The 10,709-nt window shown below is 44.9% G+C and overlaps 1 protein-coding gene across 10 annotated transcripts in view; it reads right to left on the bottom strand.

Annotated features, from left to right (window-relative positions):
* The window catches only part of ELMO1 (engulfment and cell motility 1), a 501,394-nt gene that overhangs the window by 108,996 nt on the left and 381,689 nt on the right, over window positions 1–10,709 (bottom strand). The window contains exon 1 of one of the 10 annotated variants that reach the window (XM_019655711.1): window positions 9,024–9,325. The exons of the other annotated variants lie outside the window; for them this stretch is intronic. The gene's annotated coding sequence lies outside the window, so the exon portion shown is untranslated. Of the gene's footprint in view, window positions 1–9,023; window positions 9,326–10,709 lie in introns of those variants that run through there. 10 annotated transcript variants of the gene reach the window in all.

Raw genomic sequence — 10,709 nt, 5'->3', positions numbered from 1 at the left:
GGATCACTGCATGTGGTAACTTTAAAATGATAGCTACACTAAAACTTAAAAAATAAATAAATAAATGCTTGGGACATTCCATTAAAAAGACCTGTGTAAATGTAAAGTGCCTAGCATATAATTGGACTAATTTTTACATCCACCATGCAAGTGTTTCTGACATTGCTCTGGCCTTGAAGTAAGTGACTGGGTGTGAGCTCATGAAGGACAATTATACCAGGGGTGGGAGAGGGGCAGACTGCCACACACAGTTGGTGTGATCACTGTATAGTTACTATCATGTTCAAATTTAGAGTCAAGAGATTGTCCTATCCACTGCTATTTATACATCTACCCAGATGACATGGGATTGCAGCAGTCCTCGATCACCACAGTTATGAGATCTTTTTCCTTTGACAATTCCAACAGTTCTCAAACTTTGGGTAAAAGTGGAACATTTTTGGTTCATCTAGGTTTCATCTTGTGGGTTGCTCTGCAAAACTAGAATCGTGCACAACTCTTGAGTTTGTTTCTATGGCTCAGTTTTTCTTCGGTGTTCATTTTCGACGCTGTGCCAGTGGAGCTATATAAAGAAGCAGGCTGAGGAGAAGGAAGGTGGAAAGCAAGGCAGTTATTGGCCAATTTGTTTTCAGCAATTACTTTCAAGTTGTTTTCAAAGAACTCGTACAAAAGCCCAATTTTTAAAAGTGGGTATTTATTCTTTCTATAATGGGCATGAAAATGAATTCAGAAGAGAACACACAAATAAATTAGTGACTATTATATAAATAACTGTGTCTGGTTGGAAATTTTTTTTTATTGTAGCTTCGGTATTCTGGGTGATTCCAACTTCCAGGCTAAGGATTGCATGAGAAATAAACCTCCATGCAGGTTAATCCTAGATGGTCATAGATTATCTCTGCTCATAGATCATATGAAGGTCTACAGCTGATACACAGTAGGCATTCAGCAAATATTGCCTGTTGAATAAATTGAGAGAGCATGGAACTGTGAATGTTGTCCCTCGTTAGCAGAGACACAGTCGCAAGTCAATTAATTTCTCCGAGCCTCTCTTCGTCTGTAATAAGGTAACTACATGTTGCTACCCTTCCCTCCTTGCCCATGAGCCCACTGAGACCAGATGTAGAGCCCTTAGACAGCCACCACTAGTGTACCAGATAGAATCTATTTGCCATCCCAGAACTCAGGTTTCTCTAAGATCCAGGATGCAAGGGGTTTATAGTAAGTGGGTAACCAGATGTAATAAAGGAAGAAATCAACCCCTCTCCTCTCTTGATGAAATACATAATTCAGGACGTGAAGAGCATGGTTTAGGGGACAGAGGCAAGGAAGAAAGCTACCAAGAAGTGGCTGGGAATCTGCATATGGAGGAATCAAAACTATGCACGTTTTCCAAAGAAAAGAAGAAGAAAGATCAAGTTGGGGCAGAATGGCTAAGGCTTGGCTACCCAGGAAGATTTATGGGCCATCTGCAGAGACCAAATATTTATGGCAGGTCACAGCCTTCCTGAAAGCTGCAAGGCATCTGCCTAGAAGCACAACAGTGTTTGATCTTGACTGGCTTCCAAAATCAGGAAAGAATACATCACCATCCTGGAGCCTCTGCTATTCTGGCTCCAGAAACATGTTTCCAATTATTCCTCCTCAATAGACGAGGCCGAGTTGTTCGGAGAGATTAGATTTCCAACCATAATAGTAATACCTTATGTTACAATCCACAAAGCACATGAAGATGTTCATTCATTTGTTCTCTAAACATTTCTACATGTCAGATGGAGTAGATATTATCTATATTTTACCCATGAGGGAAAAAATACTAAGATTGAAGAGGTAATATGCCAAGACCTCAATCTTACTAGTGGCTAAGCTGGGACTTCAGCCCAGGCTGTTGGTTTTAGATACAGGGCTCTTTTCTCCCTAGGTGGCATCCAGTGCCAGCAGGGGTTTTTCATTCATTAGCAGCCCTGTGAGAAATGCACCATGACTTCCATTTTCCCAGATGAGGAAACTAAGGTTTACAGAGGAGAAGCAGTGACCTACCTAATTCTCGGGAAATTTTACGGAGGACAGAGGGATGGCCCATAAGGTGGTTGCTGCGAAAGTTCTTGGGTCTGCTTTGCAGGGACGTTTGAATCCGGCTCACGGAATCTAGAATAGGGGCTGTTGGCCCTGGACCCCCACTGCTCTCTAAAGCTGGAAGGATAACATCCCCAGAGTCCAAGCCTGACCTGAACCCTTAACATTAGGTAATCTAGGTCTAGGGGCAATACCAGTGTTGGTGGCTTTTGGGCCAGTTCCTGCTTTGATATCACTCTTTGTATATGATAGTTTCTGAATGCCAATTTCACATTGCTGGCCCATGAGACATGAGTGGGCTCCATCTCATCTGCTGGGACCTGTGGGCTGGTGGCTCTAGTCAGAAATAATTTGTCCCAAGCCAAGGACTCATACACTCAGTGTGCTGCCAGTCTGAAGGCCTGAGTTCCATTAGCTGATATGCACTTCATTCCAGCCAGGCAAGTGAATGTTAGAACTGGCCCAGATGCTATCTCAAATGTTCAGCTATAACTCCTACCAAGTCAGGACGAAACTTTATTTCATTATGTTTCAGGTCTGGGAATGATGCCAGGGATCTGCTCTCCTCGACAGGTCTCTCATCACTTATAGCTCAAAGGAAAAGAAAAGTGAGCTCCCAAAGTGCTAGGATGCAGCCCTCCTTGTCAGATGGCAACACCTCCATGGAGCAGCTGAGCCAGAGGGTAAGTAAAGAACTTTCATTCCCTTATCCCCAAAACCCTGCATACTGATGCTAATTCCCCATATGTTCCTTTTCAAAGCCTTGCACAAGGCACAGAGCTGAGGGAAGGACTGAGGAAAGGGATGAACAATCAGGTTCAGCTGTGAGCCAGTTCTGACAGCTTGGTAGCGGCTGACTTGGTGCTGTGTTAAGAAGGATACCCAGGCTCTATGTGGGGACAGAGGGAAAAGACTGTTAGGATCCATGGAGCATGGACCCTAGAGGACAGATTGTTTAGAAGTGTGACACATGTATGACCTTGCAAGTCACCAAGTGCAAACTCCTCTTTACCCATGTAAAGATGCTGAGGAGCATAAAGGTTCAGTGACTTGCAAAATTTAGCTGCTAAACTGGAGATAACAACCCAAGGCCTTAGATTACAGATGACTGCTCTGCCGTCTACACAAATACTTTGCGAGTCCTGGATTTCTAGATTCTCGCAGAGGGCTTGAAAGAAGCTACCATATTTGTGGGCTTCAAAGTCCTGTGCTAATAATGCAAAGACAATTATTGCAGTGATCACTTTACTTATAGAATATACAGCTATTTCCCAGCATCTCTGCACTCCCTGGAATCCCACAGCACTTCTTCTCACTCGTGATGGGCTAGAAGTCCTTGGCTTGGCCAAACATCAGCAGGCTGACAAAGTCACTATGGATGCATCCATTTGGTCTCCCAGTGTTGCCTCTAAAAAGATTGAGTCATGCCATGGAAAGAAAGAAGTTGCAAGATTAGGAAAGAAGTTTGAAGGACCCACCCAACTTAATCCTACAAACATTGTTGAATGCTTGTTACTAGGCATTCTCCTTGGGAACTCTGTCCAAGATGCTAGACATGGGTAGAGTTGGACCAGAAGCCATACCTGTTATCAGGGATGGTATTGAACTAGGTATTTTTGTTTCTCCTTTCTCAAAGTTTTATGGAATTTCTAAAAGAGCTCTTTATTAACAGAAGGCTTTGGCGGACCCAGCTTATACTTAGCTTTATCTTCCCACTAGTAGATTTGGCTGAAATCATCAGTGTTAGGACTTCTTTAGGAGGCTGGGACTGGATACCTCTAAGAAGACTTTGCAGCATGATTTTAATCTAGTTATTGAAGAGACTGATTACATTTTCATGGTTGGTTATCCTTTAAAAAAAAAAACTTTGGGAGAGTAGATAAATAGGATGATATCTCATGTGGAAGGTAAAACTTTTAAGACCAAATTAACTGGAAGTACTACTTAGTCAATATTTTCTAGCTAAACAAACTTTGCAGAATTGAATAAGATGACAGCAATTAAATCATCCCTTGGCTTCAATTTATACTTGTCTTCAAAAGAATTATCTGTTTGTAGCAGAGTTACTTTCTCAATTATGGTTTTCTTAACTTGTTATTCAGATCATGTTCCCCGAATGTACTCTGTTGAGGGCGGTGGCCCCAAAGTGAATGGCAGGACCAAGACAGCTGGGGGCTCAACACAGATGGTGAGTACTGACTTTCTGCTACAGGAAAGTCACATCTTTTCATCCCAGCATGCCAAACCGTAATGGAGAACCCAAGATTGCCCTTCATGTTGTGTTTGCTATGCACAATGGCTAAAGGAAAGGCACACATTTCTGAACACTGACGTTTGGTTTCTTTCTCTCTTACCAGAACAAGTCTTCCAGGAACCTCACGGAGGTAAAAGAGATGCAGGTGCCATGGCATGATGATGAAGTGACAGGAGTAACTGGCCTTGTGTGTGAGGAGCATTCACTGAGTGCCCAGTGCTACACTATCCAGTAGGGCAGCCACTGACCACGTGTGGCTGCGGCAACCTTGAAACACGTGGCCAGCATGACTGTGCAATTGGGGTTTAAATTTCATTTAATTTTAGCTAATTTAAATTTTAAAAATGGATACTCACTTCAGTTACCAGAAAACTTTTAAGTGTGTTTGGAATGATCTGCATACATGAATCTACCTTTTTTTAACAATGAATTTTATGACACCTAAATACAGATTTCCTGTGAAAATCCAGTATCCAAAGTGAGTTGTGCTATAAGTGTAAAATAACGTCAGGTTTCGAAGACTTAAGATGAAATACTGAATGTAAATATTTTGTTGATAATTTTGGAGTTGAGAATTGAGATGATAATGTTTAGGACATACTGGGTTAAATAATATATATTACCAAAATTCACAAATCTGTTTCTTTTTTTAACATTTTTAATGTAACTACTAAAAAGTTGAGATCATGTACATAACTTGCATTATATTTCTAGACGGTGCTGTTCTAGAAAGAGATCTGCCATATTGCTCCTGTAGGACCGTATTCTTTGAATAGTTATTAAAATTGTCCTTTACACATACCCATACCTACTGTCATAGTAGAAAGTGGGTAATGGTAGGCATGCGTAGCAAAGAGCCCATGTTTTTAAAACCTGATACTAAGACCCTTACAGATTCCCTTCCCTAGCTATGTGATCTTTCTTTAGGTGCTGGTCTTCTATTTCTTTATGATGTCGAACTGGAACTTTTGAGGCGATTGGTAGTTTTCCCTTTTGGCAGCATAACCCCTTCTCTTTCATTTTTCCTTAACAAGTCTTCAGGGGGGACACCAGTTTGTGAAACAGACAGAAAGGGAGATGCTCAGGTGAAGCAGGAGGGGAGAACTCCCATGTCCCCTGCTCTCTGGTCCACGTTACCGCAACTCGGAGGGGCACGGTTTGAAAACCACCTCACTCGATGATTTTCAGGCCTGATCTTCTGAGAATCTTCAGCCACTCCATTACTGGATGTTCACTGTCACTACCTGGAATCTTTTTATGAGCTGGGCCCGTCACTCCTGTTCACAAGGTCTGCAGAGAGCAGGGCAGCCCTGGTGATTCTCACCGCCATGGTGGGTCACTCGCATCCCCGGACCGGCTGCCCTGTTGTTCTTGGCCCTGCAGGACCCTCACCATCGCTATGGCAACTGCAAATAATCCCAGGCGAATGCAAGCAAAGGGCAGCCGTGGAACTCTCACAGATGGCCCAGGAGGCGCTGGTGTCATATAGACACTGACTCAGTTCATACCAGCCACGGAAACACTCTGCAGAATGAGGTGGCATGTCACACAGTCTCACAAGGGGGAACAAGTGGGGTATTTTGGTGACAAGCTTTTACTTAGATCAGACTTCTTTTCCTAAGTGGCATTATTAACAATTCACCAAACTACCCCAAAATGCCTTTGTAACTGGACTTATTGCGATGACTGTTTTGATTCATCTCTGTGTGGCCTGACTCCACCAGACAGACTGCGAGCTGAGGAGGCCTCCTTCCCCCGAGACTCACGCTCCTGTCATCCACGGATGCAGCGCACGAGTAAATCAACACGTGTGGAAACACCAAGCACTTGACAGTTCCTAGCTGGATAAACATGGGCACATTCCTGCATATTTTGGTGACTCAATTTTCTCATCTAGAAAATAGGTATAAAAATTGTCCTGTTGGGGCTGCTGCAAACAATCAGTGAGTTATGACAGCTCCTAAATGTATTGAAAGGGGCCTGGTACACAGTAGATGTTCAAGGCAGGTTAGCTATTCCTGTTGTGACTGACGATTCCGATTGTTGGGAGAACTGAGGAATTCGGTCCTTCTAACTTTCAGTGCTGACTTTCAGGAACTAGATTCAAATGATTTACATTCACTTGACTTATAGTGGGGGACTCCGCTGGTTGCTTGAAAATCTAAGGGAATTCATTTTTCTTGATCTTTACGTTTATCTTTCTAACATGCCCCACATCCTACAGATGCCGGGGGGCGGGGGGGGGGTGAAGAAGCCTTCTCCCTCAGGACTGGACAGAACGAGGGTGCCGTTACCTGAAAGAACATTTTCAAGTCCCATAGCTCTAGTTTACCGCCTCTCCAAGCTCAGGAGGGACAAAATCACCGTGTTCTAGGACTACTTCCAAGACTTCTTAATTCGAGCCTGAAGTGAGAATGCCCAGGGACTCATTCAGGAGCTAAGCAACAGCCACATTTCACTGAGATGGGGCCGCAGCAGAGTCCAGGGAACCCACCGGCAATTAAGGAAATGAACTTGAGGGCCCAATGAACGCTTGGCTACTGTCTCAGCAGAGAGATCCTCCTTGACCCTGAAGTGAGCTGTCATCCCAGTGTTATGTGATTAGGCACACATGTATTTTCTCAGGCCCAGGGGAGAATTTCATAGCTTTCAAATTCTTAGACTTCCATCATCCAAAAAAAGGTTCATAATTACTCTTAATTTTTTTTTTTTTTACATTTTTACTGCTTCTATAAAAGGCTGTTTTTTCTCTCATTCTGGCCAACAGGTGCGAGCACTTCACTACCGGGGGGAGATAAGAGACGAGAAAGGAGTGGAGGATCATTCTAATTAGACGACTGCCACTTAAGGTACATCCACGAGACACAAGACTTCCTCAGAACTGTGCATGTACCTAAGTGTGCTGAGGGGTGAGACACAGGAGGGAGAGTTCACATGTACACACTTGCCTGCAGTCTGGTGGAACGCTCAGTTTAGCACACCACCTTGAGGCCTTGGGATCAGGGGACAATTGGCATTTCTAGAGGCCTTCAGCTAACAAATGGGTCACTGACCTGGCCAAGTGGCCAGGTCCCCTCTATGCTGTGCACTGTCCCCCCCCACTCCCCCACCCCCCATTAGGAAATGCTGCACTTCCTCCTGTGGCATCAGCCCCACTTCTTCGCTGGTCACAAGAGTAGACGGTTTCTCCCAGGCACCCACCGACCCTTGCCGTGCTTTTAAGTCTTCTCTGGGCAATACCTTCCCTACAATCTGTTTCATTACCCATCCATCACAGGTCCTGCTTAGGACACAGCAAATTCTAGTCTAGAGCAGCCCTGTGAAGACCCACAACACTCTCTCCTGTCAAAAGGACATTGTTTCAAAAGGACAAGCCAGTTAGATTTCCCTGTACCACTATTTCACATGCATTTATTTATAAACCAGACAATAGTGCTTTTTTCTCTTTGCTTCTCTCTGCTATCGGAACCCAAGTGGGCTGTAAATAGGAGACATCAAGTGTGCTGTTAGTCATCCTGGCACATAAGATAGGAAATCACGTTAAAAAAACAAAAACAAAAAGCTCGCAGTGGTTAAGCCTCGGAATGGGCATACGGGGATGCTGGGGCGAGGTTCTCAGGCAGAGATGGGCGCTCCGGGTTCAGCCCCCGCTCCCTGCACCCAAATCAAATCTCCGCATTTGGAAGGACTGTCATTCCCCTGGAATCCCACACTGTGCTCGAGTTCTGTCTTGCCACAGATATTTTTAACTTTGCAGCTAGAAGGGTCCCTCAAGGCACAGAGTTCCTGCTTCCACACGTGACCTCTCCATCGCCAGTTTATAACCCTGCTTTCTTATTCTTCCTGCTTCCACTCAACAAAATTGAAAATTTCATCACCAGTGTCAGAAAATTAAACCCCCGAGAGCAGAGCGATAGCTCAGAGCATCCCTTCCCTGGCCAAGAGCCAACCCTTGAATATAACTTTGCAAACGCTCTCTGGTTTTCAGAGGTTTAAAAGGATGCAAAAACAGAGTCATTTCAAAGCATGATTTTTGATAGCTATGATCTCTCTGAATGCACTTCAACTCATCTTTGCAATTCATTTTTTTTTTTAAAGACAGAGAGCATATTTCAATTTGGAGACGGGTTCCGTGAGAGAAGGAAGGGACACGACCTAGCCAGGCGGCACACTCCCTGAGCTGAGAACAGCAGCGCACACAGAAGAGACGCTTCCTCCTGCGGCTGGGGGTCTGAAGAAGCGTGTGACAGACCATTGTAATAACATCTCTCCTCACAATGCAAATGCCAGCACCACAATGGAGCAGCTCACGGCTCGGCTGTGTGCCAGCGCCTTTCTTTCTCTTCCCAGCAATGCACAGGGTTGACTCTTAATCATTTAGTTTTAAAGCATCTTCTTTGGAAATGGATAAGTACCTGGGGAGATACAGCAAAACTCCATGCCTCACAGTAATCACAACTAGACAAACCAATGTCCTAGTAAAATGCACAGTCCGGCAAATCCAATCGTACCCGAGCAGCTCATGCAGCCTTTGAGATACAGAAGCTCACACAGCTCAGGACCCTTGGAATGCCGGCTCTCCCATGTGTCTGCTCCAATTCATAGTTTCCTCAGCAGACAATAGGACAGAGCTACATTTGAGCTCAGGCTGCTCATACCAACGGACAGATGTGGAAGACGGAGGTTTACTCACCAAGCTCCCGTAAGTCCATCTTTCCCAACTACAAATCCTGCTTCTAAGCCGCTGTCACCACCAAATGACTTAGAGCCGTCCCCCAGAAGAACAATGTGCTGGGATACCAGATGGTTCCTGAGGAAGCGTGTTCATGAAATCGGTTTCCAGTTGAGCCATGTGAATGGAGACCCGCCGCACACCTTTGAATGGTCTACACTTCAAGTCCAGAAGAATAAGCATGTAGCTTTGCTTATGTTTATGGAGCTGGAGAGCCCAGGGGTGCTCCGATTGGCAGGCACCGCAGGCAGATCAGCCAATGAAAAGGAGCTTCCATTTCAGGGAAACTCCTGCTCATTTATTTAGCATCTTCCGAGATCATCGGTTTTTCTAGGAAGAGCTTTTCTCTGATAGTATCACAAGAGAAAAATATAACTTCATTTCAACGTTTGTGCCCAGCACTCGTTCACCAATAAACATATACCTCCTCTTCCTGGTATGCCTCAATATCCTCACTTTTCTTAATAAAGAACTAAAAAAGGAAAAAAAAGAAAAAGAGGAAGAAAAAAAGAAAGCTGGTGATGGGCTGGCGATAGTTCAAATTTATCAGCCTCCACCTTGTTGGGAGAAAGGAGCGGGGAGCGCCCAGGCTCAATAATTACTGATTCTGTTGCCACGGAAACAGACTGGCTGCAGTGAGTTGGATTTGTGTAGAACATCTGCTGCCAGACCCATAATCAACTGCAATCTCGTCTTCCCCCCTCTCCCCACTTCTATTTGATTGTGAGTTGCTTTCTCCCTCCTTCTCTTCACATACAGTTTTTGTCCAAAAATATCACGTCACCGCCTCACTGTGTACACACACAGCACACGCACACGGGGCATGCTCACATGCAAGCTTGCATCCCAGCAGGGTTCCCACGGGAGGGTCCATACGCCGCCAATCGATTCTTGCTCAGGATGTAAGTAAACCGCCCCTCCAGTGCCTCCACCCCTAACTAAACCTTACTGTAAGTTCACCAAAAAATAAGTGGCGTGCCTTTTAAAATATTTGTCATCTGGCAGCCCGGAAAGCCTCCAAGTAAAAGTTTGCAATGACATTTCTCAGAGGGCACGGTGGTGGTTCCTAGCAAACCTTTGGAATGGAGTAATTAAACCAGGGAGTTTGTGGAAGATTTTTAAGCACAAAAGTATGTAGGCCCAGTTTCTTCTCTACACGAGCACCTCACCGAGGCACTCGGAACGGTGCGGATTTCCCTGGGAATCTCCTCAGTCCATTTACAGGAGCTTCCGCTCCTCCCCTGCTTGCCCCAAATTCCCCTGCTTGCCCCAGATTCTCCTGTTTGCATGACCAGAGTTAATATCACCAACTCTGGGTGTGCTGCTATCTTTCTTTTTAACAGCAGGGGCCGCCACTGAGCAATGAATGGCAGCATGGCCTGGTCAGACCCAGGACAGGGATCAGATGGTGGTGAGGTCACTCGTGGGTCTGTGGGAAGCCCTTCGTTCTATTGGGATTGGCTGAAAACAGCAAGCGTCAAAGAAGGCTATGATTCTGACTTAAGTCAGAGCAAAAAGAATTATTCTCTGTCCCATTGTCATGAATCTCAAGGCGAACCTTCTCTTTTCTAACCGTCTCTGCAAGTCCGGTGCCCACCAGCTATTAATGACACAGGCCAGGCTTGCGAGGGCAGAGACCCGTTCTTT

The sequence above is a fragment of the Hipposideros armiger genome, unplaced genomic scaffold (assembly GCF_001890085.2).
Source record: "Hipposideros armiger isolate ML-2016 unplaced genomic scaffold, ASM189008v1 scaffold_244, whole genome shotgun sequence".
Lineage (NCBI taxonomy): Eukaryota > Metazoa > Chordata > Mammalia > Chiroptera > Hipposideridae > Hipposideros > Hipposideros armiger.
Note: the sequence above shows the minus strand (reverse complement) of the source record. Positions and strands in the feature narration are given on the sequence as shown.